The sequence below is a fragment of the Neofelis nebulosa genome, chromosome 7, assembly GCF_028018385.1.
Source record: "Neofelis nebulosa isolate mNeoNeb1 chromosome 7, mNeoNeb1.pri, whole genome shotgun sequence".
Classification (NCBI taxonomy): Eukaryota; Metazoa; Chordata; class Mammalia; order Carnivora; family Felidae; genus Neofelis; species Neofelis nebulosa.
Window position 1 is genome coordinate 135,501,715 of NC_080788.1, and position 26,775 is coordinate 135,528,489.

The 26,775-nt window shown below is 46.0% G+C and overlaps 1 long non-coding RNA gene across 1 annotated transcript; it reads left to right on the plus strand.

The window, feature by feature from the left end:
- LOC131517641 (uncharacterized) lies at nucleotides 1-26,763 on the plus strand. Its single transcript, XR_009264723.1, has 4 exons — nucleotides 1-233; nucleotides 20,678-20,816; nucleotides 22,935-22,988; nucleotides 26,732-26,763. It is a non-coding gene; the product is annotated as an uncharacterized LOC131517641 (long non-coding RNA).
- Nucleotides 26,764-26,775: the final 12 nt, after the last annotated feature.

Below are 26,775 nucleotides of genomic sequence, written 5' to 3' on the forward strand. Positions count from 1 at the left end.
GCCTGCCATCTTGCACGGGCCACGTGAGCACAGGCTGCAGGCGGCGACAGTCAGCGCTGGGCCCGCCCGGGCTTGCAGACTCGAGCCCCGCAGGCCGGCCCCAGTGGCAGTGGCGCTGGCAAGCCGAAGAAAGGGGACCTTTATGCCTTTTGGGGGAAGCACACATTCTGCGAGGCCGTGGAAACAAAGAGAGGAACTGTTTGTAGCCCTAGTCCAGACGTCCCAAACAAACAGTAAGTCAGGAGGGCACGAACACCGCACAGCCCCTCCCCCAGGACACCACACACATGCACACATACACGCACACACACACCCCCCTGCAGCTAAGGGACACGCTCTGCCCACAGCCCACCCAGGGACAGCCTGGCCAAGCCAGTGAACAGGACAGAAAATTCCCTGAAATTCTTTCTCCAGGGTTGGGAGATGGTGGGGTGGGGGGGGGTGCTCTGAACTTCAGGGCTCAGCACAGGTCAGGTAGCACCTGATGACTGCCCACACCTCAGGTGTGAGTGGTGTTTCTGCACTCTGTCCCTCCGCCAGCAGGGGCCTTGAGGTCCGTGTCCTTGTCCTGAGAACGCCTTGGTCCCGTCGTGAAAGCAGAGAAAGTGAAATTGAAACCTGTCAGTTTAACTGTCGGTCTTTGGGCCACCAGCTTGCCTGGAACAAGGCAATGAAGCTAATGGCCAAAATGGGGGTGGCTGTGGGGGCTGTGACAGATGCGGGGCAGTTGGCGTCCCAAGTTTCCCCAGGCACCTGCAGGGCATAGGCGGGGACTTCGAGGAGGGAAAGCTGGAGGGGAGACAGCAGCCAGGACATCACCTCCACCTTGGCTGGAGGCAGAGCTCTGTTAATCCTATTCAAGACTTTCTCCAGGCCTTGAGTCCGCTTGACTCTGTCTCCACTGGGAGGGGGCAGGACCAATTGGCACAGGTGGCTACGGTGGCATGCCCCTGACCCGTGTGTGCCACCAAATGCTAAAGGCAAAGCCCTGTGACTTCTGGGTGTCTCTTCTCTCGTGTCATCTGTGCTGCCCTGCCCCCTCCTCCATTACAGACAATTGAGAGCTAACTATAATCCACCTTACTGCCTGAGAATGTATGCGAAAATTATCATGCGTTGGGAGCGGGTAGCAGGTTGAGATTATGTTGGCAGAGAGAAGGTTGGCATTGATTGGCACGCAGAGGAGGGAAGCTACTTTGTGTCTTCAAGATAACTGGGTACAAGCTAAAAGGAAGGGAAGGGGAGGTCCAAGAGTAGGGAGCAAAGAGAAAGTTGGCTTTACCGGTGGGTGGAGTGAAGATGAGGAAGAAGGAAGAGGAAGGTGGCATGGGGTGAGCAGGGCAGGGCAGGACGGGGTTCGCGGAGAGGAAGCCGAATGGTAGCTTGCCCATAATAACGACGAAGCATCTTCAAGAGCCAGATGTGACTTCTGGCTGCGGGGGCTAGATCCCAGAGATCAATTGCTGGCCCCTGACATGTTTTATTTATTAATCTGAGCACCCTTGGAAAGTGGGGAGATTCCACGTGTGACTCTGAAAGGTCTGCACACCAGGCTTAAACTGCAGAAGGGCAGCTGAAGCTGGAGCTGCACCTGTTCACACCGCAAGCATTCGGTCTTCTCCCCACCCCCCCTCCCCAACTTCTGTTACCTGCCGGGTTCCCACAGGCATTGATTGCAAACTGCTGCTACTCCTGGTCTCGATCATAAGGATTCTCTTCTGTTGAGCCTGTGTGTGTGTGTGTGTGTGTGTGTGTGTGCGCGCGCACGTGCGTGCACGCGGGAGGCTGTGTGTGTGCACATGCCAAGCACACAGGTATGCTGTCTTTCAATTAATTTCGATTAATCTCTCCCCTTTTCAGCTGAGGATGGCAGATGCAGAAAACCAAATGTACCCCTCTCCTTACAGACTCTGCAGCCTCTCCAGGCTATCTGCCAAATTGCGAGATGGTATTTGCATTTAAAAACATTTTTTTGAGTGCATTTTCTTATTTTGGTTTAAGTATTTCCCAGCCTGCCTGAAGGCAATATTTCATGTATGCCACACTTTCTAGCTTTGAAAGTATTTCTGCAACATGCACGAATTCATTTTCTCCTTCCGGCAGTTCCGTGAGGTGGATAGTTTGGGCCCCCTTCCTGTGCTCTCTTGGAGAAAACCGACAGTAGAGAAACTAAATGCCTTGGTCCTGCAGCAGTTGTGAAGAAAAGTTAATAAAAATAAGCTGTGTCCCTTAGACTGCGTGGAATTATAAAAAGCTAGGCTTGGAAAAGCACAGTGACCATAGGTAGGATGTCCATCCAGAGTACTAGCTTGACTCCTGGTTAGGCGACTCGGTAGCTGTGAGTCTTTAGACAAAGTACTGAATCTCCCCGTGCCTCCTTTTCTGTAAAATGGGTATGACAGCCCTTATCTAGGGAGTGTTGTGTGGGTTAAATGAGATAACACATGCAAAATGTTCAGAACAACGCCTGGCACGCTGTAAGTTTTCAGTAAATATTACTATCAGTACTAAAATTATTATTATCGGTACCTTTGCGACAGGCTAAGTTGTAACAAAAGGACCCCAAAATGCATTTGCTCAAAAAGGATAGAAGCGTATTATTTCTCTTTCACCTGCTAGCTTGGAGGTAGATGGTCGGTCCAGGACAGGTAAACAATTCTGCTCCACAGGGTCATTCAGGAACCCAGGTTCCTTGTGTTGTGTTTCTTCCCATCCCCTAGGGTGTCCCCCTCTTCTGCCTAGTTACAGCTCCCCAACATCATATCTCCTTTCTGCTCCTGCCTGCAGGCAAACGGCCCCCTTCCAAATGTTGTAACTCTGAAGCTGTTCATGCCCTTTCACTCATATCCCTCATTGACCAGAACTTGGGCACACTTAGCTGCAGGTGGGTCTGGCCAATGTAGTCTCCAGCTAGGCCAACTAAATACGCCCAACTAAAACTTAGGAATTCTCTTACTAAAAGGAAGAAAGGGAGAGTGGAAATTGGGAACAGTCACTGGGTTCTTAGCCCACCTGAGCTGTACTTCCGACTGGATGCCTGACGTGCTCGTGGATTTCTTCTTTAGAAAAATCCAGGGACAGCTCTTGGTTAATGTTTCAGATAAATACCCCTGGTGGCAGCATGGGTATCTCCTGCTGGCTGGTCAGACTGCCTGTCCACAGGGTTGGGCAGCCTGTCCCCTTACTGCCCAAACCTCCTAGCAAGAGTGGCATTGGCTCTCTTTGTTTGTTTATTTTCTTCTGGCTCTTTTGACAACTTCCCCAACAGGCAATGTAAATTCCACACTCTGTTGTCTCCAGAGAGTCACTCTTCCTTGTGATCTTGAGTCTGGGGTGGCTGATTCAGGAAGGGTCCCTGTGTCCTTCCATTCTCCTAGAGCTCATCCTTGCATGCGTTGAAGAGGGAACCTTCTCCCCACCTCATCAAGGATTATCTATGAGCCCGCAGGACTGTAAGAAAGAAATCAAGCCACATGTTTGCTGAATGGATGGGCAGCCACGTGGTCCCAGAGCTCTGTAGTCTTTTAGTTCAACTTCGGTGATACATACTTTCCTGAAAGCACTAGTTTAAATAGCAGCCTGGCTCAATGAAAGGAAGTGTGGATCAGTATTCCATTCTCATTATTGCAAGTAACTTATTGGTTGGGTCAAAGAAAGGCATATCAATGGTCTAGCGGGAGCTTACTCCAGGGACAGAGAAGGTACTTTGAGGTATATTGCCTAACAGACGAAGGAGGACATTTGTATTTGTTGAGGGCCTGCTATGTGCCAAGCACCTGCTCAAGGCAGCAGTCCAGGCATTAAGTAACAAAACATGCACCTGATGGAGTTTACAACCTAGCAGGAGTACCATGCATTAACCATCTCATTTAATCCTTGTAAATTCTGCAAAGCGTGTATTTTTCGTATTTTGTAGGCCAAAAATTCAAGCTCAGAGAGGGAAATGGTAAGGATGCTTTTAAACCTACATCTACCTGATTCTAAAACTCTTGCTCTTTCCATTATTATTTCATCGGCCTCCAGACACTTTTTGTGTTGAAGAGGGAATCTAGCCTATATGTAGGAGAGACGTGGTCCCCTGTGCTAAAAACCTGAAACGGTGATTATTATAAACTCAGGGGTTGGCTTCACTTGACTGTGGTGGTTGGATTTTTTGTGCTAACCTGCATCTCTCTCTAATCACCCTTGCCCACTGATCCTTCTTTGTGCACCCACCCGGTGGAACCCCACTTCTGGAACAGTTCTGCCCTGCTCCTTTTTTGGGCTCTGACTATAGCTGGAGGAATTGTCTGCCAAGGCTGTCTGGACCATTAGAGTACTAGGTTCCCAAGGCTGCCTGGAAACCCTCCCAGATGTCCCTAGGCCTCCCCTGTCCCATTATTATTGGTGTCTCCTCCTGGCCGTTCCTCTTTCATCCACCCTGTTTAAACCTCCATTTCATTGCTTGTCACTGTCATTGACAGGGAATCCATCCTGTCCATCGATAAAACTGAACACAATTTAAGGCCCCAAGAAATTCTCAAGGTCATCTCTGGCAATCCCCCCAGCATATCTCCTACTCTGCTTCTCCACTCCTCCCGTGCTAGGGAAGGGGTGTGCTCCTGCCCACGGCCGACACTCCTTGTGCTCCAGACACTCTCCCATCTCCCCTAGAGACACCCTCCAATCATTCTGTTCTCTTGTTCACATCTTCAGCTTCTTGCCTACCAGTGTTTCTCATCACTACCTGAACTTGTTCAATCTCTCCAATCTGAATAGTACCCTGTTCTCGAACCCATACTTCTGTCTACTTCTGTCTTCAGTTTCCCTTTCTCTCTCCTTTCGCGGCCCAGGCTTCTTGAAAGAATCATCTACACTGGCTGCTGACACTGCCCCCCTGCCCATTCAGTCCGCCATCACCCGTCTGGTGTATGTTCCCATGATCAAATGCCCAGACTAACGTCATGAAAGACAGCCATTCCCGAGGGCTAGTTGTTGTTTTTCTTCCCTAGTATGACTCCATCTTTCGAGGGCATTGGTACCATTACACACCCACACATTTTGAGCCTCTCTTCCCAGATGACTTTGCTCTCTAGGTTTCCACCCTACTTTGCTGGATATTTTTTTCCTGTCTCCTTAGGGAGACCTCTCTGTCCCACCCACTGCTCTTCTCACCCTCTCCCTTGGTGTCCTCAACCATATATGAGCCGACGCTCTCCCACTCTCCCTCCTGACATCTGGTCCTGAATGTCCAGCCTCTCATGGACTACTGCTTCTGGCTCTCCCCAGGCTCCTCCCGCTTAGCATTCTAAAGCCAGACTCCTCGTCAGGCTCTTCCAAGACTTGCCCCTCTTCTTATGCCCCCCGTTGTCAGGAACGGTACCGTTACCCCAGTTGCCCATGTCAGAGCAAAGAAGTCTAGTAATTATCTTGGATCCATCCTTCTCATTGCATCTCAGTGAACAGGTATCATGTTCTGGTGAGTCTATCTCTTCCAGCTCCTGAATCTCCCTGCCCCTCATTCTCCTGCCGCTGGGGGAAAAGCCTGTACTGCTTCTCACACAGCCATGGCAAAGGGCCCTTGAGGGACCGCCTCTATTTCCATCCTCCACTGCCAGGGTCATCCCTCTAATGCTGTTGGCTCAGGGCATCCTCCTGCTCTTCAGTGCTCCCAGAGATGTTGGATAAAGCTCACACTCCTTCAGTTAATCACACAACCCTTCCTGATAATTCCGGGTCGACCTTTACAGCCCCTCTCCTTCTTTTTTTTTTTTTTTTTTTTTTAATTTTTTTTTCAACGTTTTTTTATTTATTTTTGGGACAGAGAGAGACAGAGCATGAACGGGGGAGGGGCAGAGAGAGGGAGACACAGAATCAGAAACAGGCTCCAGGCTCCGAGCCACCAGCCCAGAGCCTGACGCGGGGCTCGAACTCACGGACCGCGAGATCGTGACCTGGCTGAAGTCGGACGCTTAACCGACTGCGCCACCCAGGCGCCCCTTTTTTTTTTTTTTAATTTTTTTTTTCAACGTTTTTTATAACAGCCCCTCTCCATCTTTACCCCACGCGGGGCGGTGCAGGTTCATGCCTAGCGACATGCCTTCACCTGCAGCACCTTCTGCCTTCCTCCTGGTGCTGATCTCCAGTCGTCTGTCAAAACTCAGCTCGGGCAGCATCTCACAGGCCGCGTCTGCCCGGCACGGCTGTCACAACTTCACACACCAGATTCCCCGTCAGCAGCTCCGGGGCCGAAGCACACACAAGGTGCTCTACAAATGGTGAAGGCGTGGACTATTTTTTTCAGAAACTTTTAATTCTCACTCAGGAAGCCTGAGGCATCAAGTTAAGGTCCCTTGTAAAAGCTCTTCAGGGTGTCTCCAGTTTTTTTTTTTTTTTTTCAACGTTTTTTTTTTTTTTTTTTTTTTTTAAATTTATTTTTGGGACAGAGAGAGACAGAGCATGAACGGGGGAGGGGCAGAGAGAGAGGGAGACACAGAATCGGAAACAGGCTCCAGGCTCCGAGCCGTCAGCCCAGAGCCTGACGCGGGGCTCGAACTCACGGACCGCGAGATCGTGACCTGGCTGAAGTCGGACGCTTAACCGACTGCGCCACCCAGGCGCCCCGTCTCCAGTTTTTTAATAGAAGCACGGTTTGACCTTGACAATCAGACATGTAGAAGCTGCGCAGCCATTCACTCCCAAGTTTTGAGCAAAAGGAAGCACCACTGCCCCTCTTCCCCGCTGCCTCCTTTCTCTGGGCTGTCAGCGTGCATGGTATTTTTGCATATGCCCTGGGGTCCTTTATTCTCTGGGGGTTTCTGAATTCATTATATTATTGCATTAGGCCCGAGGGGTTGACAGTTCAGCAGGATTCAAGGTTTCAGGGAGGAGATAGGGTCTCTGTGGGGGTAGCTGCTTGTTAATTCATGGCGGACTGGACATTTTGTGAACGGTGACTTTCCTCAGCCAGGAGCACTGAAGGTTTGGAGAAAGCTTTGGGGGGAGGTGATGTTGCCCTGGCCAGGGAAAGCATAGTGCTCCAGAGAGATTGTTTGTGTCTCGCTCTAATTCTCCAGCGGCACAGAAGCAAATCTTCTCGTTTTACAGAAGTTTTCATTGTTTGTTATGATAGTTTTGGCTGCCGTGCTTGAAATTTACTTGCTGCCAAATCTGTTCTCTGGAACAGCAGAGATTCTGTCTCTAGTCTTTGGTGGTCGCCTCAGCATTTCGAATACGGCACTGGCTGGCTAGCCAGCAGTGTGGAACTAGGCTGGTCCCGTCTCCCAGACCATGAGAGCCAGAGATATCAGGAGCCTCATTCCTGTCACCAGGTAAGACCTCTACTTCTGGTGCTCCCCTGAGTCTGGGCTTCCCATGACTGAGGAGATTGGCTGGAATCTCACAGGATGTGCAAATCAAGACCCAGGGTTTGCAAGTGATAGTCTCAACTCATGACCTATGCAAGAAAGATGAATTCTCTGGCTGAAAAATGCTAGAGGGAGATCTGTATTTGGATATGCTTGTTTCTAGGATCAGGGATAGCATCGTCAAGGCATGCCTCTCCCTGTGTACCCTTGGCTCTGCTTCCTTCTTAGCTGGCTTCCTTCTCAAGCTCTCTATGGAGGGACAGAAATTGTCCTTAACATCTAGCAATTTCAGGACAAGAAATTCTTCTTTCCCAACAACTATACAGAGTCAAAAGGTACCTCTAATTGCCTACTCTGGGTCACGTGGCTATCTTAGTTTGTTTGGGCCGTTAAAACGAAAATACCACAGACTGGGGGACTTAACACGCATTTATTTCTCACGGTTCTGGAGGCTGGGAAGTTCCAGATCAAGGTGTCCGCAGATTTGGTGTCTGGATAGAGCCCACTTCCTGGCTTACAAATAGCTATCTTCTCACTATGTCCTCACAAGGCAGAATGGGAAAGGCAGCTCTTCTGTGGGGTCTCTTCTGTAAGAGCACTAAGCCCATTCATGAGGATTCTACTCTCACGACCTAATCACATCCCAGAGGCCCATCTCCTAATACCATCACATTGGGGGTTAGGATTCCAGTATATGAATTTAGGGAACAGATAAACAGTCCATTGCAAGGACCATCCCCAAGGCAAACAGCATGATCTTGGGGATGGAGTATTTTGATTGGTCACCTGGGTCTGAGATAGTGATTGACAGCCCTACCAGGGGAGGGACAGTCTTAAAAATGTCTGGGCATGTATGGGTTTCTTGGGGCCGCACAACAAATTACCACAACTTGGTGGCTAAAACCAACAGAGAGATATTACCTCACGGCTCTGGAGGGCAGAAGTTTGAAAGCAAGGTGTTAGCAGGGCCACACTCCCTGCAAGGACTCTGAGGAATCATCTTTCCTTGCCTGATCCAGCTTCTTTGACCCCAGGCAGTTCTTGGTGTCCCTTTGCTTATAGCTGTATCACTCCAGTCTCTGCCTTGACTGTCATATGACTGCTCCTTCTGTGTTTCTCTTGTTCTGTGGGTGTCTTGTCCTCCTATAATGACATTTGTCATTGAATTCAGGGCCGACTTGATTAATCTACAATGATCTCATCTCGAGATCCTTCACTTAATTACATCTGCAAAGACCCTTTCCCCAAATAAGATCACATTCACAGGTACTGGGAATTGGGACTTAGACATATCTTTGGGCAGAGGAGGCATAATTCAACTAATTATAGGGCAGAAAGTAAGTAATAGATAGCCACTACACTGTGCCCCTTGACTACCTAGCATAGAAACAATTTCAGAAATGCACCACCATACAAACATTTTTCCCCATACAAACAATTTCAGAAATGTGCCACCCCAACATGGTACAAGCTGCCCACATGTCAGCCAAGCTGGTGGATGTGCATTCTTCTTGGTCAGGTCTGGATGTTACTCTTAATAATCTGTCAGTTATTAAGAGCAAGTGGTCAAGTCAAACACCCCAGCATTTAATGGTCGAGAGAAAAAATAAAAACCACTTGCCTTTATTAAAGGGAATGGGGCAAGAGCACACTGTGGTCACTCGACCAACATTCTACAGAAGAGAATTGGCAAGAAGCCACTTCATATCTGCTGGAAGATCTGAGTTCCTCAATCGTCCAGGGGTGCCTGGGGTTCTGCTCTCCGGAAGACTCTCTGTTGCTCTTTACCCTCCATGAGTGGCATCAGAGAGAATGCGCCTTCTGGAAACTGTATACTCTAGCAGGCCACTAGATGAGGACCTGAGGACAGAGGTCTGGGGCTGGACCCAGCAATTGAGCAATCTCATGCTGTGGTTTGCTAGACGGGGGTGTCACTGGCAGTATGACTCTTTAAACTTGGAGACAGTTGCTGGGCAGTTAGTTTTCTGATAAGTCCATAAGCTGGCAACCAACGCTGGAATCTGGACCTTGTCCTCACCATGTCTGTCTGCTAACAGTCATCTCCGTGCTCTTCCCTCCGCCAGCTTTCATTTAGACGCACAGCCACTTGGCCTCTGCCCTGGACACACTGAGTAGTGGGGGAGAGGCAGGGCTGATTTGACCACTTGCCCTCAGGCTCTTTCCCAGTGGACTGCTGTCTACAGTGGGGGGGAATGGTCACTTTGGCCAGGCAGGGAGGGCCCAGCAAGAGCTGCTGGAGGACAAGAGGCCCTCTCCAGTGTTCCTCTCTTATCTCCCATTGTGTTTTCCTTCTCTTGGCCTGGGCAGGGATTTGACTTCTGCGATCCTGAAAGATAATTTTCTGACTCTCGGCTCAGTTGAATTACTGGCCACAGGCAGAAGGAGGATCTCGTGGCTCTGTTTTCCCATTTCTCTGCTTTCAGAAAGGCCAGCTGAGATTCAAGTATGTCTTTTGTTATAGAACCTTACTAAAGTCTGAAGAAGTAGCCAATGCACTCCAGAGCCCAGCTTTTTAAAAAATACGCTCTTTAAATTTCCAACCTCACTGAGCATGTGGTTTGACTCCCCAGACCCAACAGGAGAGAGTTTAGCAGCTTTGCTCCATGTAGCAGATATTGCTTACTTTCTGGTCAGGGAAGGGGAGCTCCACACGGCCCTGGTCCCCACCCCAGCACAGCCAATTCCACATAGTAGGTCTTGCCTCTTGTAAACCCCTGCTCATGATACACAATTCTACACTACACACAGCACACTTTTGATTGCAACTAGATCTGCAGCTGTCTGCATAATGGGTATCAGGAATGGCTGGATCAAGACACTCGAATGACAGGATGAGGACTTTGTCTCTCTCTTACCCCTCTCTCTACCCCTCTGTGACTCTCCAGTCCTCCTTTCTGCTTTTTTCTCTGCTAGCTTCATTTTCAGACAGATTTCATAGAGCTCTGGGCCTGCCACACATTTACATATAGTAATGTTACCTCTTTCTTGATTGTTCCAACAGAAGGACATGGATGACTCTGACTGGGCTGGCTTGGGACCTCTGTTCATCCCTGTATTAACCACTGAGGCCAGAAAAGCAGAAGTATCCTGCTTAGCTGTCTTGAGTCACATGCCCACCAGACAGCCCCTCTGGGTTGCAGGGAAAGGTAGTCTCTGAAAGGAAAAAAATGCTTGAAAGGCAAAAATAAATGTGTAGGAGCTAGGCCCCTGAGCAGGTTCTTGATCTGCATTTTCCTTTTGGCCCAGAGCATGGCAGCCTGCCCAGCCTTCGCTCGCACCCTCGGAGGATTTGACCTTCTTCTGCATCCTTACCCATCACTGAGAGGCCTTTTTTCCTTTATGTTAATTTTTTATTGTGAAATGTATCATACATACATATAAGCCATATGTTCAGCTTAAAGAACAGTGAAACAAACACTTGCATCCCACCTCCCAAGTTAAAAAATAGAACAGTGTGAGTTTCTTAGAAGCCTCTGAATGCTCCTCCCTAGTCAACACTCCTCTCTCTATCGAAGAGAACCTATACAGAATTCTATGTTTATCAGCCATGCTTTTCCATACAGTTTTATTACCCACATGCACACTCACTCACACACACACACACACACACACACACACACTCTTAAATCTCTGAGCAGTATATTGTTTGATTTTGTAGAGCATGGATGCCTATTTTAATGCTATATTTAATAATATGATAGGGACACCTGGGTGGCTCAGTCGCTTAAGTGTCTGACTTCGGCTCAGGTCATAGTCTTGCGGTTTATGAGCTCGAGCCCCATGTCGGGCTCTGCTGACAGCTCAGAGCCTGGAGTCTGCTTCATTTTCTATGTCTCCCTCTCTCTCTGCTCCTTCCCTACTCACACTCTGTCTGTCTTTCTCTCTCTCAAAAGTAAATAAATAAAAAAAATATATAATACATATTCTGTGACTTCTTTCATTAAACATTATATATCTGAGATTCGTTTATGTTGATGCAAATCACTGTAGTTCACTTTTACCGCTACATACTATTCCACTGTGGGATTATCCCACATGGCATGTATTTCTTCTATTCTTTAGAGTGTATACCAGTGTATGAAATTGCTAGTTTTAAGGGTGCTCACACCTTCAAGTCTACTGGGTAATGCTAATTTCCCCCCTCACATGATTATAATAATCTGTATTTTTACTAGAAGTCAACGACACTATTTTGGTTGATCTCATTCTTGTCAACTTTCTCAGTTGAATGGGCATGGCCTGTGTCTCATTATGGTTGTAATTTGCATGTATTTGCTTACCATCGATTGGAAATTCTTTTCATGCTTTTGAACCATCTGCTTTTTCTCTGCTGTGAAATGCCTGTTCATGTCTTTTCTCTATTTTCTAACGGGCTGTTGGTATTTTTTTCTTGATTTATAAGAGCTCTTTATGGATTTAGAGGGTTACAATCTGATATTGGTTCTATATGTTCAGATATTTACTTGCAGTTTGGGATTGCCTTTGCATTTTACTTGGAGTGACTTGAACAGAAGCTGTTCATTTTCATGCCAAATTTTTCTTGTCTAAGAAACCTTTTCCAAGCTGAGGTCATAAAGATCTTATTTATTATTATCTTCTAAGAATTTCATATTTTGTCTTTCATATTTGAAGTATGAAATCTTTCATGTTTTAAGTATTTAATCTACCTGGATTTGATTTTTGTGACTGTTGTAAGATGATCGGCTCCCAGTTCTACTTTTTTCCCCACTCCATCAGAAATCAAGTTTCCATGTGTGACTGGTTGTTCTTTTTCCTCCGACCTCTCAAACGTTCTGTGTTGAATGCCAGTTTTTCCCATAATCCATTGCAGAACAATGGTTTTGGAAATACAATAAAAATCAATTGCTAGAAAAATGAAATTCAAAAAGATACACAAAATAAAGTCCCCAGTTTTTTATTATCAGATCCAGCAAATTAAAAAAAAAAATTTTTTTAATGTTTTATTTATTTTTGAGACAGAGAGAGACAGAGCATGAACAGGGGAGGGTCAGAGAGAGAGGGAGACACAGAATCCGAAGCAGGCTCCAGGCTCTGAGCTGTCAGCACAGAGCCCGACACGGGGCTCGAACCCACAGACTGTGAGATCATGACCTGAGCCGAAGTCGGACGCTCAACTGACTGAGCCACCCCGACGCCCCAAGACCCAGCAAATATAAACGTACTCTGTCACGTTGCTATCCAAGTTTCCAAATGCTTACTATTCACGTCTGTACTGATGGTTGGCCCATGGCAAACAGTTCAGAGATGACAAGCAGTATTCAGACTACACTTTGAGTGGTGCTACTGTTTTGCCCTACTAATATGTTTGTTTATTCCTGCTCTAATATCACCCAATCTTTTTGAAAAATTGTGGTAAAACATACATAACTTAAAATTTACCATTTTAACCATTATAAAAAGTTTTTAATTTGGGAGAGAGAGAGAGAACATGCACGTGTGAGCGAGGGAGAGGGGCAGAGGGAGGGAATCTTGAGCAGGCTCCACGCTTAGTGTAGAGCCCAATGTGGGGCTTGATCCTACAACCCCCACGATCATGATCTGAGCCAGAATCAAGAGTCAGACGCTCAACTGACAGAGCCCCCCAGGGGCTCCCCATCTTAACCATTTTGATTTTTACTTTTTAAAATATATTGATCTATTCTGGAGAGAGAGAGAGAGAGAGAGAGAGAGAGAGAGAGAGAGAGAGAGAGAGAGAGGCAGAGGATCCGAAGCAGGCTCTGCGCTGACAACAGAGAGCCTGATGTGGGGCTCGAACTCACGAACCGTGAGATCATGACCTGAGCCAAATCGGACACTCAACTGACTGAGCCACTCAGGTGCCCCTTAACCATTGTTAAATGTACAATTCAGTGGCATTCAGTACATTCACTTAACATACAGCCATCCACACCATCCATCTCCAGGACTTTTCAGCATCCCAAACTGAATCTCTGTCCTCATTAAACAATGACTCCCCACTCCCTCCTCATCCAAGCCCTGGTTACCACCATTCTACTCTTGTCTTTATTAATTTATTATCTTAGCTAACTCAGAGAAGTGGAAGCATATGGTATTTGTCATTTTGTGGCTGGCTTTCTTCACAAACATGTCAGCAAGGTTCACCCATGTTGCAGGGTATTTCAGAATGTCCTTCCTTTTTGGAATATTCCATTGTCTGTGTCTGCCATATTTTGTTTATCCATTCATCCATCAATGGACATGAGGATTGTTTCCACCTATTGTGAAATACCGTAAACAATAATTTTGTGAATATTCCACCTATTGTGGCTGTTAGGAATAATTGCTATGAATATAGGTGTACAAATGTCTGTTTGAGTTCTTTCCTTCCATTCTTTTTGGCATATACCCAGAAGTGTGATTGCAGTTTGATACGTAATGATTTTGAGTAAATGTTAACAGCGTTTTCACAGAGGCTACACCATTTTACATTTCCGCCGGCAATATACAAGCGTTCCAATTTCCCCGCATCCTTGCCAACACTTGTTATTTTCTGTTTTTGTGTTTTGTGGTGTGAAGTGGTATTTTATTGTGGTTTTGCTTTGCATTTTTGTAATGATTAGTGATGCTGAGCATCTTTTCATGTGCCTGTTAGTCGTTTGTATTTGTATATATTCTTTGGAGAAATGTCTATTCAAGTCCTTTCTCATTATTTAACTGGGTTAAGGGTTTTTTTTTTTTAATTTGTTTGTTTTTGCTGTTGAGTTGTGGGAGTTCTTTCATTTAATCTTAATTGCTATGGTTTTATAACAAGTCTTGATATCCGGTAGAGGAAAGCTAACTTCCCGCCAAAAAGAGACATATTTGTCTGTTTTTAAAAAATGATTTGGCATTTCTTGGCCCTTTGCTCTTCCAAACAAATTTTAAAATCATTTGTTGAGCTTCTTTTTTAGAATCTTGTTCAGATTTTGATTGGAATTGCCTAAAACATGTACATCAATTTGAGGATTACTGATATATTTACAATACTGAGTCTTCCTGTCACGAACATGCTGTCTCTCCATTTACATAGGTGTTGTAAAAAGTCAGTAAAGTTTTACAATTTTCTCCACAAAGGGCTTTCGCAATTTTTGTTAGATTTAGAGTATTGACATTTGCTCGTGCTATTATAGATGGTATCTTTTTAAATTACATTTTCTAACAGTTGCCGATGAACAGAAATGCAATTGACTTTCACATATTGGTTTTGTATCTGGAAAGCTTCCTGAACTCTCATACCAATTTTTTTTTTTTAATTTTTTTTTCAACGTTTTTTATTTATTTTTGGGACAGAGAGAGACAGAGCATGAACGGGGGAGGGGCAGAGAGAGAGGGAGACACAGAATCGGAAACAGGCTCCAGGCTCCGAGCCGTCAGCCCAGAGCCTGACGCGGGGCTCGAACTCACGGACCGCGAGATCGTGACCTGGCTGAAGTCGGACGCTTAACCGACTGCGCCACCCAGGCGCCCCCCAATTTTAATAATTTACTTGTAGATAATGTTGGATTTTCTATGCAATCATAAGACCTGAAAGGTTTTTTTCCTTTTTTTTCCAATCCTTACACATTTTGATTTGCTTTTCTTTTTTCCCTTACTCTACGACACTCACCAGTAGAATGTGGTGATAATGGGACTTCCTAGGCCTTGTTCCGGATCTTAAAGGGACTGCTTTCAATATTTCACCATTAAGCATGGTATAAATTTTTTGTTATTTTTTCCTTTTCTGGAGAAACAGAACCAGCAGGAGAGATATATTATGTCTGTATTATCTATTATATCTTATATATAATATAAAAGAAATTGCTCGTGGGATCATGAAGACTGAGAAGTCCCACAATCTGTTGGCTGCATGCTACAGACCCAAGAAAGCCAGTGGTATAGGACCTAGTCAGAGGGCAGGAGGAGGCCAATGTCTCAGCTCAAACCATCAGGCAGAAAGCAAAATCTCCCTTTCTCTGCCTTCTTGCTCTATTCAGGCCCTCAAAGAATTGGATGATGCCCACGACCCTGGGAGGGCTGTCTGCTTTACTCAGTCTACCAATTCAAATGCTTATCTCATCTGGAAACACCCTCACAGACACACCAGAAGTAATGTTTAACCAACTACCAGGGCACCCCACGACCCAAGTTGACACATAAAATTAACTATCACAGTGTTCTTGTTTTTGTTATTTATTTGTTTCATTATTTTTATTTTGTTGTTACTGATATTGTTCCCCTCCACCTCTTTTTTTAACAATGCTTTAAAAATATAAAAACTAGGGTGCCTGGCTGGCTCGGTCAGTTAAGCGTCCAACTCTTGATTTCGGCTTAGGTCATGATCTCATGGTTTCGTGAGGTTTCGTGAGTTCGAGCCCCGCATCGGGCTCGTGCTGACAGCGTAGAGCCTGTTTGGGATTCTGCGTCTCCCTCTCCCTCTCCCTGCCCCTCCCCCACTCACACTGTCTCTGTTTCTCTCAAAATAAATAAATAAACTTTAAAAAGAAAAAGAAAAAATATAAAAAAACTATTCTTTAACTCACAGGCTATGCAGAAGAATTTGCCAATCCCTGACTTAGATTATCTCCCAGTATCTACATCTCAATAAAGTTTTATTGTTTCCTACAATATAGTGATGCTTGTGTGATTTCTTAAAGTAAATATGTATGGAAGTCAAGAGTCAGAGGGACAGCCACCGCACAGCAGGAAAACCATGCTACCATATCTCCCTCCACCAAATCCAGCGTCTTTTCAAACTAGTACCAACCAGGATCACACCAGGTGCCTCTAACACTCAGGCATGGTGACGTGAACAGCTACAGTTAGACTCTGGCTCTCTCTTGCTGCCCTCTCCTGGCTGGCTCACTGTTGAGGATTAGATGTGAGTTGTGGTGGCGTTTCATGTGGCTCAAGATACCTCCAGGTCTGGGTGCTGGTCTGTAGACTTATCAAAACCTGTACCAGTGGAACGTACTAGTAGGACTCTTAACACTGCTTGTGATGGCCAAGTTTATTATTTCTTGTAAATAGTAAAGTCCTCAGACTTTTTGAGTACAGGTATTGTTATATAAAAAGAAGAATTACCATGCAATGAATGTTTCTGCCGAGCATGGCTAAACACATGATGTTTCACCTCATCCGTGTAACAACCACATGAGCTCCATCCGTCTTGACTGTTCAGCATTCCCTTTGTGCAGGTGAAGTGGAGACCCAGAGAGGTTACATAACCTGGCCAAGATCCACAGGTAGTGGGTAGTGGAGCTGCAGCTTGGGGTTCAGTCCTTACTGATCTGACTCTAAAACTCACGTTCTTCACCTGCTACCCAAGATTCTCAATCTTTGGTAGAGTCTAAATCAGTGGGAATCCTATGGAGCCAGAAATTTGCAATTTTACCAAGCGCTCCAGGGTTCTGATGCAGGTGTCCTAGAGATCTATACTTTGAGAACACTGCCTCCCATAAATGGAAACTGAATGGCTTCCAGCAGAAACGTAGAACTGTTTAACACCAGAAGCCTCACCGTGGGGTGGAACAAGCTGCTGGGCCTACCCCCTTCTGTGAATGCAAGAGGAGATTAGAAGAAGTGACAAAATGTCAGATATCTTATCTCTTCCTGTCCCTCAGGCTTCCCTACCCAACTCCCCACCCAAGCCACAGAGAAGTGCTGCTTTGTCACATTTACCCAAAGAGGAAGAACATTCCCCATGATTGACAAAGAGCCCTGAGCAGAGGTACACTGGTTATATGATGACGCTCAACACCTGAGCAAAGCCTGGCTTGTCTGAGGAACAGTTTCACATCTTAATTGAAAATACACACTGAGCCACGCAGCAAATCCCCTTCCCTTTCTTTAATAAGTTAGACCCAGTGCTCAGGCTGTCAGATCTGGAACTGTTCATGGCTTGCTGGGCAGAGACAAAAGGAAAAACACTTTCTTATAATCCAAACACAATGATCTTCAAGGAAATAGAGCAGCTTGGGCTATAACTGTTTCTTGGCGCACTCTGGGTTTCCAGCAGCAAATCTATGTTTGGCAAGGAATGGGATGGAAACTTCTCCCCACCTGGTGGCCAGTGTTTCCTTGAACTTCTTTATCTCTCTTTGGCTCCTGAGTAGGGTTGGCCATCATCCACAGAGTGGGGGTGGGGGTTGGGGGCACATGCCTGAGAATCAAACCCAGAGTCCTTGCCCTTTCCACACAGCCATGTGCCACAGTAGGGGACCACTGCTCTCTATGTTCCTTCTTCAGGATAGATCCTCCCCTTCCAGTACAATCAGGTTCTGCTCACAGGCCTTGGCAAAAGGTCACTTATCCTCGGGTCTAAGAATCACATAAATATGATGAGCTGTTTTTTTTTTTTTTTTTTAAGATTTTATTTTCAAGTAATCTCTACACCCATTGGGAGGCTTGAACCTACAACCCCGAGGTCAAGAGCTGCACGCTCCACTGACTAGGCCAGCCACATGCCCCTAAAATGAGCCATTTTTATTTTATTTTATTTTATTTTATTTTATTTCATTTCATTTCATTTCATTTCATTTCATGTTTATTTATTTATTTTGAGAGGGGGAAGAGGCAGAGAGAGGGAGAATCTCAAGCAGGCTCCATGCTGTCAGTGCAGAGCCCAATGTGGGTTTTGATCCCACATTGTGAGATCATGACCTGAGCCAAAACTGAGAGTTGAATGCTTAACTGGCTGAGCCACTCAGGTGCCCCTACAATAAGCCATTAAAAAAAAAAAATAAGATTACTGGGGCGCCTGGGTGGCTCAGTCAGTTAAGTGTCCAGCTTTGGCTCAGGTCATGATCTTGTGGTTGGTGAGTTTGAGCCCCGCATCGGGCTCTGCTGTCAGCACAGAGCCTGCTTTGGAACCTCTATCCCCTAGCTCTCTGCCCCTCCCCTGCTCATGAGCACTCTCTCTCAAAAATAAATAAAAATTTAAAAAATAATAAAAATATAAGATTACATATGTCAAGCACTTCACCCAATGCCTGGTACTCAGCAGACCTCTGGACATTGTCGGGCCCCTGGGCCAGGAGACTCCCTTAGCCATTTGGTAACAAACATGTCTCAAGTGACTACAATGGATGGTCAAAATAGGAAGAAAAAATAGCTTTGGACTCAATAAATTTATAATCCAACTGGGGAATTAAAATAATTTCATATTTAGAAAAAAATGAAAACTTATTAATAGCCTACCTATCACACAGGGTCCTCATTTCTAGACTATCCCTGATCTTACCAACTACTAAATGTGTAGCCATGGAGAAAATGATTTCACTGGGTCCTCAGTGTCCTTGGTGGGAAAATGGAGACACGACCAATTTTATTGTTAGGGTCACACACGTGGTCGATTCCTAACAAACAACACACAGGAGCTGGGGGTAAAGGAGGAAATAGAATTAGGCAGGCTTTCTTCAAGACCTGGCTTTGGAACTGAGGTCTGAATGTGATGAGGGCTCTGGAACTCTAAAGAGGAAGTAATGTTCCTGGTGCTTATATCCTCGTGTTATGGAAAACCCAACTCAAATTGGTTTAACCATGAATGGACTATACTGACTCACAGACCCAAGAAAGAGGCGGGGCAAGTCTGAGACGCAGTTTGATCTAGGCCTACGAATGCTGCCATGGCTCCTGGCAACCGTTCTTCGTGAGGCTTTGGTTGTTGTTCTTCATGTGTTGGCTTTGCCAACAGGCTGGCTTTGCTTATGATAGTCAAATGACTGGAGCGGCCCAGCCTCAAATCGACAGCCCCTGCAGACCTGTTCCCTATTCTCTGGACAGTTCCAAGTGGCATTGAACCCATGAACCAATCCCTGCATGCAGGGGGCCGGAATTATGTGATTGGCTTAGCTCAGGCCACATGTTCCGTCCCCAGCACCTTGGAGTCGTGCCCAGTTTCTTGGAAGCACATGAAGCCTCAAGTGGAAAGGGGGACCTCTTGGAGGGTGGGATTTGGTAGGGAGACAGCCACAATGCTCGCAAGGGGGAAGTTACTTTCATAAAATAAAAAGGAAAGGGTAAGCAGTGGTGAGAGCGAGCCTACAGGCTTGTTTGGCAGAGCGTTCTTGAGAGGGGGTGGTGAGAAAGGGCAGCGGGGGCCCTGGAGGGGGGCCATGCCAACCCTGGGCCGGGTGTTGTGTGAGCCTGGGAGTTCAGCATTTACCAGCATTTACCAGCACCTCAGCAAATTCAGGAAACACGCCTGTTTCCTTCTATTATAAAGGCTAACCCTTAATTCATTAAATAGAGTATTTACTGTACCTTAAAACATTCAGTGGGGGGTTAGAGAAGAGGAGAGCCCACATTTACTGAGAGCCCACTCTGTGTGGACTCTGGGCTGGAGGCACTTCCTACATCTTCTCCTTTAATGCCCCAACCTCTCTCTGAGATAGGAGGCATCAGCCCACTTCACAGATGGGCGAGGAAAAGGAATTTCAGTTGAGTCACTCAGCCAACAGATGTGCAGGGGGGAGACTTGAGTCCCCAGGCCTGCTTGACTCCAAAGCCTACAAACAGGGAACTGCGTTGGGATTTTCTCCAGTTCGTGAGGATTTTGTTGTCCTATGTATCACAGAAAGTACCAAGTTGATGACCCTTCTGCATGGTTACTCTTGCTGCAGAGAGTGAGCTTGTCCTTAGCCACATCTGTTGTGCCCAAGGACACTGATAAATGTGGGAGTCTGGAAGCAGGAAGCTACTCATGGCTGAGGGCCCTGTTTCTAAGGCCTGAGGGCAGGAAGTCAGGCCCGGAGAACCAGGGCAGGCTGAGCACTCTGTCCTGGCCATTGTCATTGCCCACCTGCTCACAGTTTCCTCTCTAGCAGCTGTGAGTACTCTGCTCAGTGCTTTTCATATATTGTCTCCTCAACAGTCACAAAGCTCTTTTGAGCTTTCGAGGCTGTTATTCTCCCCATTTTATAGCTGGACAAATGAAGGAACGACCACGAAGGCTGAGATCACAGGAAGTGGCTTGTTCCTGTGGGTTGTGTCTTCTCATCCCTAGTTTATAGATGAGTACGTTAACCATCTGCTCAGAGGTTGCACACCGATCTCACATGGCTGGCCAGTGACAGAGTCAGGATTCAAACTCAAGCTCTGTCTGACTCCAGAGACTGGGTTAAGGGCTGTGCTATAAAGGGTGGCCATTAACTTAGGGAAAACTTTCAGGGAAGCTATTTGACCTTGTGGATTTCGCTCCCAGAGGAGCTCGTGATCCACTTGTTGGGATAAACACAGGTCCTTTCTTGGGTCATCTGTGTATACAGATGTCACTGTCACTGTCCCTGTCCACTAACCCCCAGCTTTCCCCCACTTTCCCAAACACCTTACAGGAGGCCCTGAACAAGCCCTGGGAGGAGGAGCCACTTCAGAGGAGCTCCCTCTGGCTGGAAATTTTACACCTGCAGCAAGTAAGTACAGACTTCCTGGAGCCTCAGGCCACATCACCCCAAGATGATGCTGATGCTGATAGTAAGCCTTTTATTTTTTTAAAGCCACCGACAGCAAAAACAGGGAAACTCAGAACGCAAAAGGTCCGCATGAGCAATCACGAAGTGTAACAGCAGCTGCAGAAGGTGACTGCGGGGAAGCGGATTGCCCCCCTTTACTTTAGGTTCTGTTTTTAGCCTGTGTTTTTCAGAGCAAGTAGGTGCCATGGTGATAGGTGCCATAGAAATAGACGGAGCACACCGCTGAGTGTGGGGCTGCCCAGCCGTTCCCATGGAAATGCACCGCGATTCCGCTGCGTCTGGCTGCTGGGCACAACGGGACCCTCCAAGGGCCCTGTCCCACCTGCCGACTGCTTGGTCAGGAGAGACTCCTAGGCCCCTTGAAGCTCTTAACTTTCTCACTGTGTTTGTCCGAGGCCTCCGATGGTCTCCCTTTGAGGGCGCCCGCGGGGGCATCCTCCTGGGCAACTCCCTTACAGAGCTCTTCCCTTTGCCCCAGCACACCGATCACCTAGGCAAACAGCGGCCTCTGAACTAGCGCCCGCCGTGGTTCCCCTCCCCAGCGTTGGGAGTGCGCTGTCCCCTGCACTGTCCCCATCCTGCCTAGATGTACAGCTGTCACTGGTTTTATGCAACAGGTAATAAAGAGCTTGCGGTGTAGGCCCTGAGTCGCAAACATCTGGTGGTCAGGAATACTCATAAAATGAAATCTCAGAGAATCTCAACCAGAAAACAGAGCAGGGAAGGGCATAATCATGTCTGAGAGTGTGTTTTTCAGTTTGTGAGACCTCAGGCAGTGCAGACCCTGGCTCGGCCTCAGCTATTTCTGGATGCAGCTTTAACGGGACTGAAAGACCCTTTGGAACAACTGCCTGAGCCATCCCGTAGCATTTACACAACCGTCTCTGTACAGCTGTTGATGGATGGATATAAATGAAAGGGGGCCAAACTTAGCTCATTTTTATTTGGATTTAGACCAATTTCCTGTCTTCTGAAATGTAACCCATATATACATATGGCCTTGAAACCTAAATTATATTAGGCCCAGCATAAGAGGATTAGGTTTAAAGGACATGTGTCATTATATCTGTCTCATAATATGTACTTCTGGAATGGAGCTTTATTACTGAATATATTTGTTTCTGTACAATTATGATCTCAGGTGGCAAACTTCCTGCAGGGTAGGGTAAGTATATTTCCGGATTAATGTGTGGTCCTGAGACCAATCATTCCAAGAACTGATCAACTAAGAGTTAATTTTACTCTCAAAGAAACATACATACATATCCCTAACACAGGAATTAAGGAAAAAAAAAACAAAAACTTTAGTAACCCATACCACCATCAACTCATAAATTATTGCCTGAGTAGTTGCAGATTGTGAAAACCATAGGACTGGAAAGCACTAAAGAAATGTCTATCCTGGCACGTCTGACATTTGACACGAAGGAACCAGGCCCAAGGAATCAAGGTGCTTTGCTGTTTGATTCACTGTATCTTCTACGTTGTGCCAGATTATTACCACTTAGGTGAGACCTTTCCCAGCCAAGGAAGGGCATGGAGCCTCCAGCTCCTCCAACCAGAGAACAGGGTTCGTTGTGACCTTGAGGTAGGCTTGTAGGTCGTGCTGTTGGTTGAGCAGTGCAGTGGACGGGGAGCTAGACATCAAAGCAACTGTTTGGTTTATCCCTAGGACTCACCCAAGGAACTACAAGGCAGCATTTACTGTTAGTAACATCATAGACTTAACCTCCGTCTGAATTTGTGTGTCATGTTTCATGGCCACAGGAATTCGCTCTGACAGAGCATTGCAGAACCTCTGTATTAAATAAGCAGACATGCGTGCTCTAGTTTTACAAGCAAGGCAAACTATGGAGCAGAAGGGTTCGCCTTGTTTGCCCATAGCAATGTCGTACCTTGGAGTCTTGCCACTTGCCACTTGGTTGGGTTGCTTTATTTAGCTAAGTAACTAAAAGCAGATTTACTTTGAAGAAAGAGGCTCCCAAATATTCTATCACTCTCTAAGAATGGACATTCACGACCACGTTTGGCGGGAAGAGTTTTTCCTAAATTGTCACAGAGTCATAAAGTTAATGTTTGGCGACGTGAAGCATTTACCCAAAATCTTTCCTTTTTTCAGGGTAAGCTCCTTTTCACGGAGCTGGAACAGGAACCCTGAGTTGGAGAATATTTGGTATTTATTTATTTATTTATTAAAAAAATTTTTTTTAACGTTTATTTATTTTTGAGACAGAGAGAGATAGAGCATGAACAGGGTGGGTCAGAGAGAGAGGGAGACACAGAATCTGAAGCAGGCTCCAGGCTCTGAGCTGTCAGCACAGAGCCCGACGCGGGGCTTGAACCCACGAACTGCGAGATGGTGACCTGAGCTGAAGTCGGACGCTTAGCCGACTGAGCCACCCAGGCGCCCCGAGAATATTTGATATTTAATTCAAGACACACACCGACCCTGGTGACACTTTTCACAGCAACGATTTGAAACTAAATATGTCACCAGAATGCACCTTAGCAAATCAGTTTCCTTTGTTTAAGTTAAATATAATGTTGCAAAATGTACGTAACATAATATTTACTGTCCTCACCAGTTCAGTGGCTTGAATATATCCAGATCGTTGTGCAACCATCACTACCCTCCATCTCCAGAACTTTTTCATCTTCCCAAACCTAAAACCTGGCCCCAGTAAACACTCACCCCCCGTTACCCCCATCTCAGCCCTTCACAACCACCCTTCTATTATCTGTCCTTATGAGTTTGACTATTCAACGTACCTCTTTTTTTTTCTAGGCTTAGTTATTTATTCTGAGAGAGAAAAAGAGAGCATCCCAAGCAGGCTCCGTGCTGTCAGCACAGAGCCCAACATGGGGCTAGATCTCATGAACCATGAGATCATGACCTGAACCATGAGATCATGACCTGAGGCGAAATCAAGAGTCACATGCTTAACTGAGTCCCCCAGGCGCCCCCCCCACCCCCCGCCAGGAACCTCTTATAAGCAGAATCATACAGTATTTGTCCCTTGTGATGGGTGTATTTTACTTTCTATAATGTCCTTAAGCTTCATCCATGTTCGTAACATGTTAGAATTTCCTTCCTGTTAAAGGCTAAATAATATTCCATTGTATGTATATGCTACATTTTATTTATCTACAATTTAATTTTCTATATTTGTTTCTTGTCATTTTTAAATTTTGAAACAATCACAAAGTGACAGAAAAATTTCAAGGGTGGTACAAAAAAACAAAACCCTCTTTTTTTCTTGAACTCTTTAGGAATACATTGCCCTGATACTCCATCATCTTTCAATACTTTCCTGTGTGTTTCCTGCATACAAAGACACTTCCCTACCTGACCACAGCACAACCATCAAAACCAGGAAACAAGATTTGCCAGTTATCGCAACCATGTTTTTGACCACAAAAAGATCCAGTTCAGAATCACTCTTGCACTTAATTAAGTCTGTTTAGTCCCCTTCAGTCTGGAAATACAGCTCAACAGTCTCTCCTTGACTTTCATGACCTTGACACTTTATTTTTAATGTTGTTATTTATTTTTGAGAGAGAGAGAGAGAGAGAGCAAGCATGGGAAGGACACAGAGAGAGAGAGAGAGAAACACAGAATCTGCACTGTCAGCACAGAGCTGGATGCGGGGCTTGAACTTGTGAGCCATGAGATCATGACCTGAGCCGAAGTTGGATGCTTAACCAACTGACACACCCAGGCTCCCCTTAAAAAATTTTTTTTTAATGTTTTGACCTTGACACTTTTTTTTTTTTTTTTTTTAACATTTATTTATTTTTGAGATAGAGAGAGACAGAGCATGAACGGGGGAGGGTCAGAGAGAGAGGGAGACACAGAATCCGAAACGGGCTCCAGGCTCTGAGCTGTCAGCACAGAGCCCGACGCGGGGCTCGAACTCACAGACTGCGAGATCATGACCTGAGCCGAAGTCGGACGCTTAACCAACTGAGCCACCCAGGCGCCCCTGACCTTGACACTTTTAAAGATCACAGACATTGTAGAACGTCCCTCAGTTAAGGTTTGCTTAATGTTTCCTCCGGATCAGATTCAAGTTATACACCATAGCAGGAAAATCATACAATGACACTGCCTTCTTCCCCTTGCCTCCTACCGAGGCGTTCTCCATTTTGGTTTGTTCCTAAACTTTGATCACTTGGTTAAGGTGGTGTCTACTAGGTTTCTTCACTATAAAACTAGACTTTTCTTCTTTGTAATTGATAGGTATTTTATGGGGAGGTACTTTGAAATTGTGAAAATGTGTCATTCCTCATCAACTTTAATTATTTTTTATCTCCATATGAACTTTTGGATTCCTATAAAAGTTAGTGAGTTATATCCATTCCCATCATTCTTTAATTTAAAACTCACATTGTCCCCAGTTTGACCACTGAGAGCTCCTTCATTCTGTGGCTTTTGTGTATGGCTCCATCATTCTTTCAGCACATCCCTACTTTCCAGCACACCTTCTGGACTTCTGACTTCCAGAAGGCTCACCTTCTGACTGCTAGGCCCCAGTTAGTGAATCAACCATTTCTCCAAGGCATCTTGATTCATTTTAATGGAAAATGGCATTTGGAATCCAAGATTTGGGCACCAGATGTGCTCATCCCTTTTGAAATGTTAGTGCTCCCAGGCAGAGCTAAGATACGTGTTTCCCTGTGCATGCGCACACACACGCACATGGGCACGCCCCCACGTGGGTGCACTCTTTCCCTCTGATGCTACATGCCAGTCTGCCATTCTCCCACCGTATGAGGAATCTCTCCTTGCACTGATCGGATGGTGACACCACAGGTCATGTCACCCTCCTTGGGCTTGTCCTCCTCATCACTTGGACTCTGATCCCCTGCTTTGGGCCACCATGGTGCCTGCCCTCCATCCCCCACCATGGACTCCTTCCTCACTCAGCTCTACCTAATGACTTTGGGACTGAATTGTTTAGGAAGGGAACCCATTGGCTTTGGTTGAAAATGCTTGTTTTGTTCACAATCTTTTGCTTATTGGGAGCACTTGAATCTGACTTATTAGATAAGCAATTCTAAACATGACTGCCAGCATTCTCCCTAATCATTTGTCTCTCTTATTGTAATGAAAACAATTTTTGTGAAGTGTCTATACAGTTAGGATGGCTTCTTCCTTACAGCAACATCTATTTTGCAAATTTGCAGTTGTATTTAGGCTGCCACCAGCTACTCTCTTGGCAAACGTCGAGCGACTCCCACCACAAAAATTAATGAGTAAAGACAAGGTCTGCACACCTACTTATTCTGTTCTTCCATTATCAAGCTGTAGGACTCTGGGGAAGTGATCCAGGGGACATCTACAGAAACCAGAAATGGAGTTTTGTGTTACTGTGAATTGCTCATGCTTGTGAATTAAGATCTTCCTGGTTAGACTCTGAACATCAAGGGAATGGACCTGTCTCCTCCTATTTTTTGTACCCTTCCAGGTCAGGTCCTAAACACAATCCTGCTTATGGGGCGGGTGCTCCTGATGCTTGTTAACCAACAGGACCACGATGACACCATTATGGTGGTAAGGGAGAAAGGGCATGAATTCCAAACTCCAGTGGGTGCTTGTTGGGCTTTATCCTCCTTGACCTCCATAACCACCAATTCCCCCCCTGCAACACTTGCTTCCCTCGGCTTCTGAGCCATGGTTTCTCCTCTCCCTCCCTGGCTCCCTCATCATGGTTGCCTTTGTGCATGTTACTTGCTCTGCATGTGTCCTCCAACAGTGGACATTTATTGGGCATTCTCCATGTGCCAGGCACTGTTGTAGGTACTGGAGATATAGCAAGGAATAAAGAAGATCAGAACTCCTTCCGTGGAAGAACTGAAGGGAAACAGAAAGCCTTGTCTCTTATGTGTGTGTGATTTCTTGTGTCCGTTCCACAGGACCAGCCTCTGCTGCTGCCCTGAAGCGTGTTCAGGGCACTGTT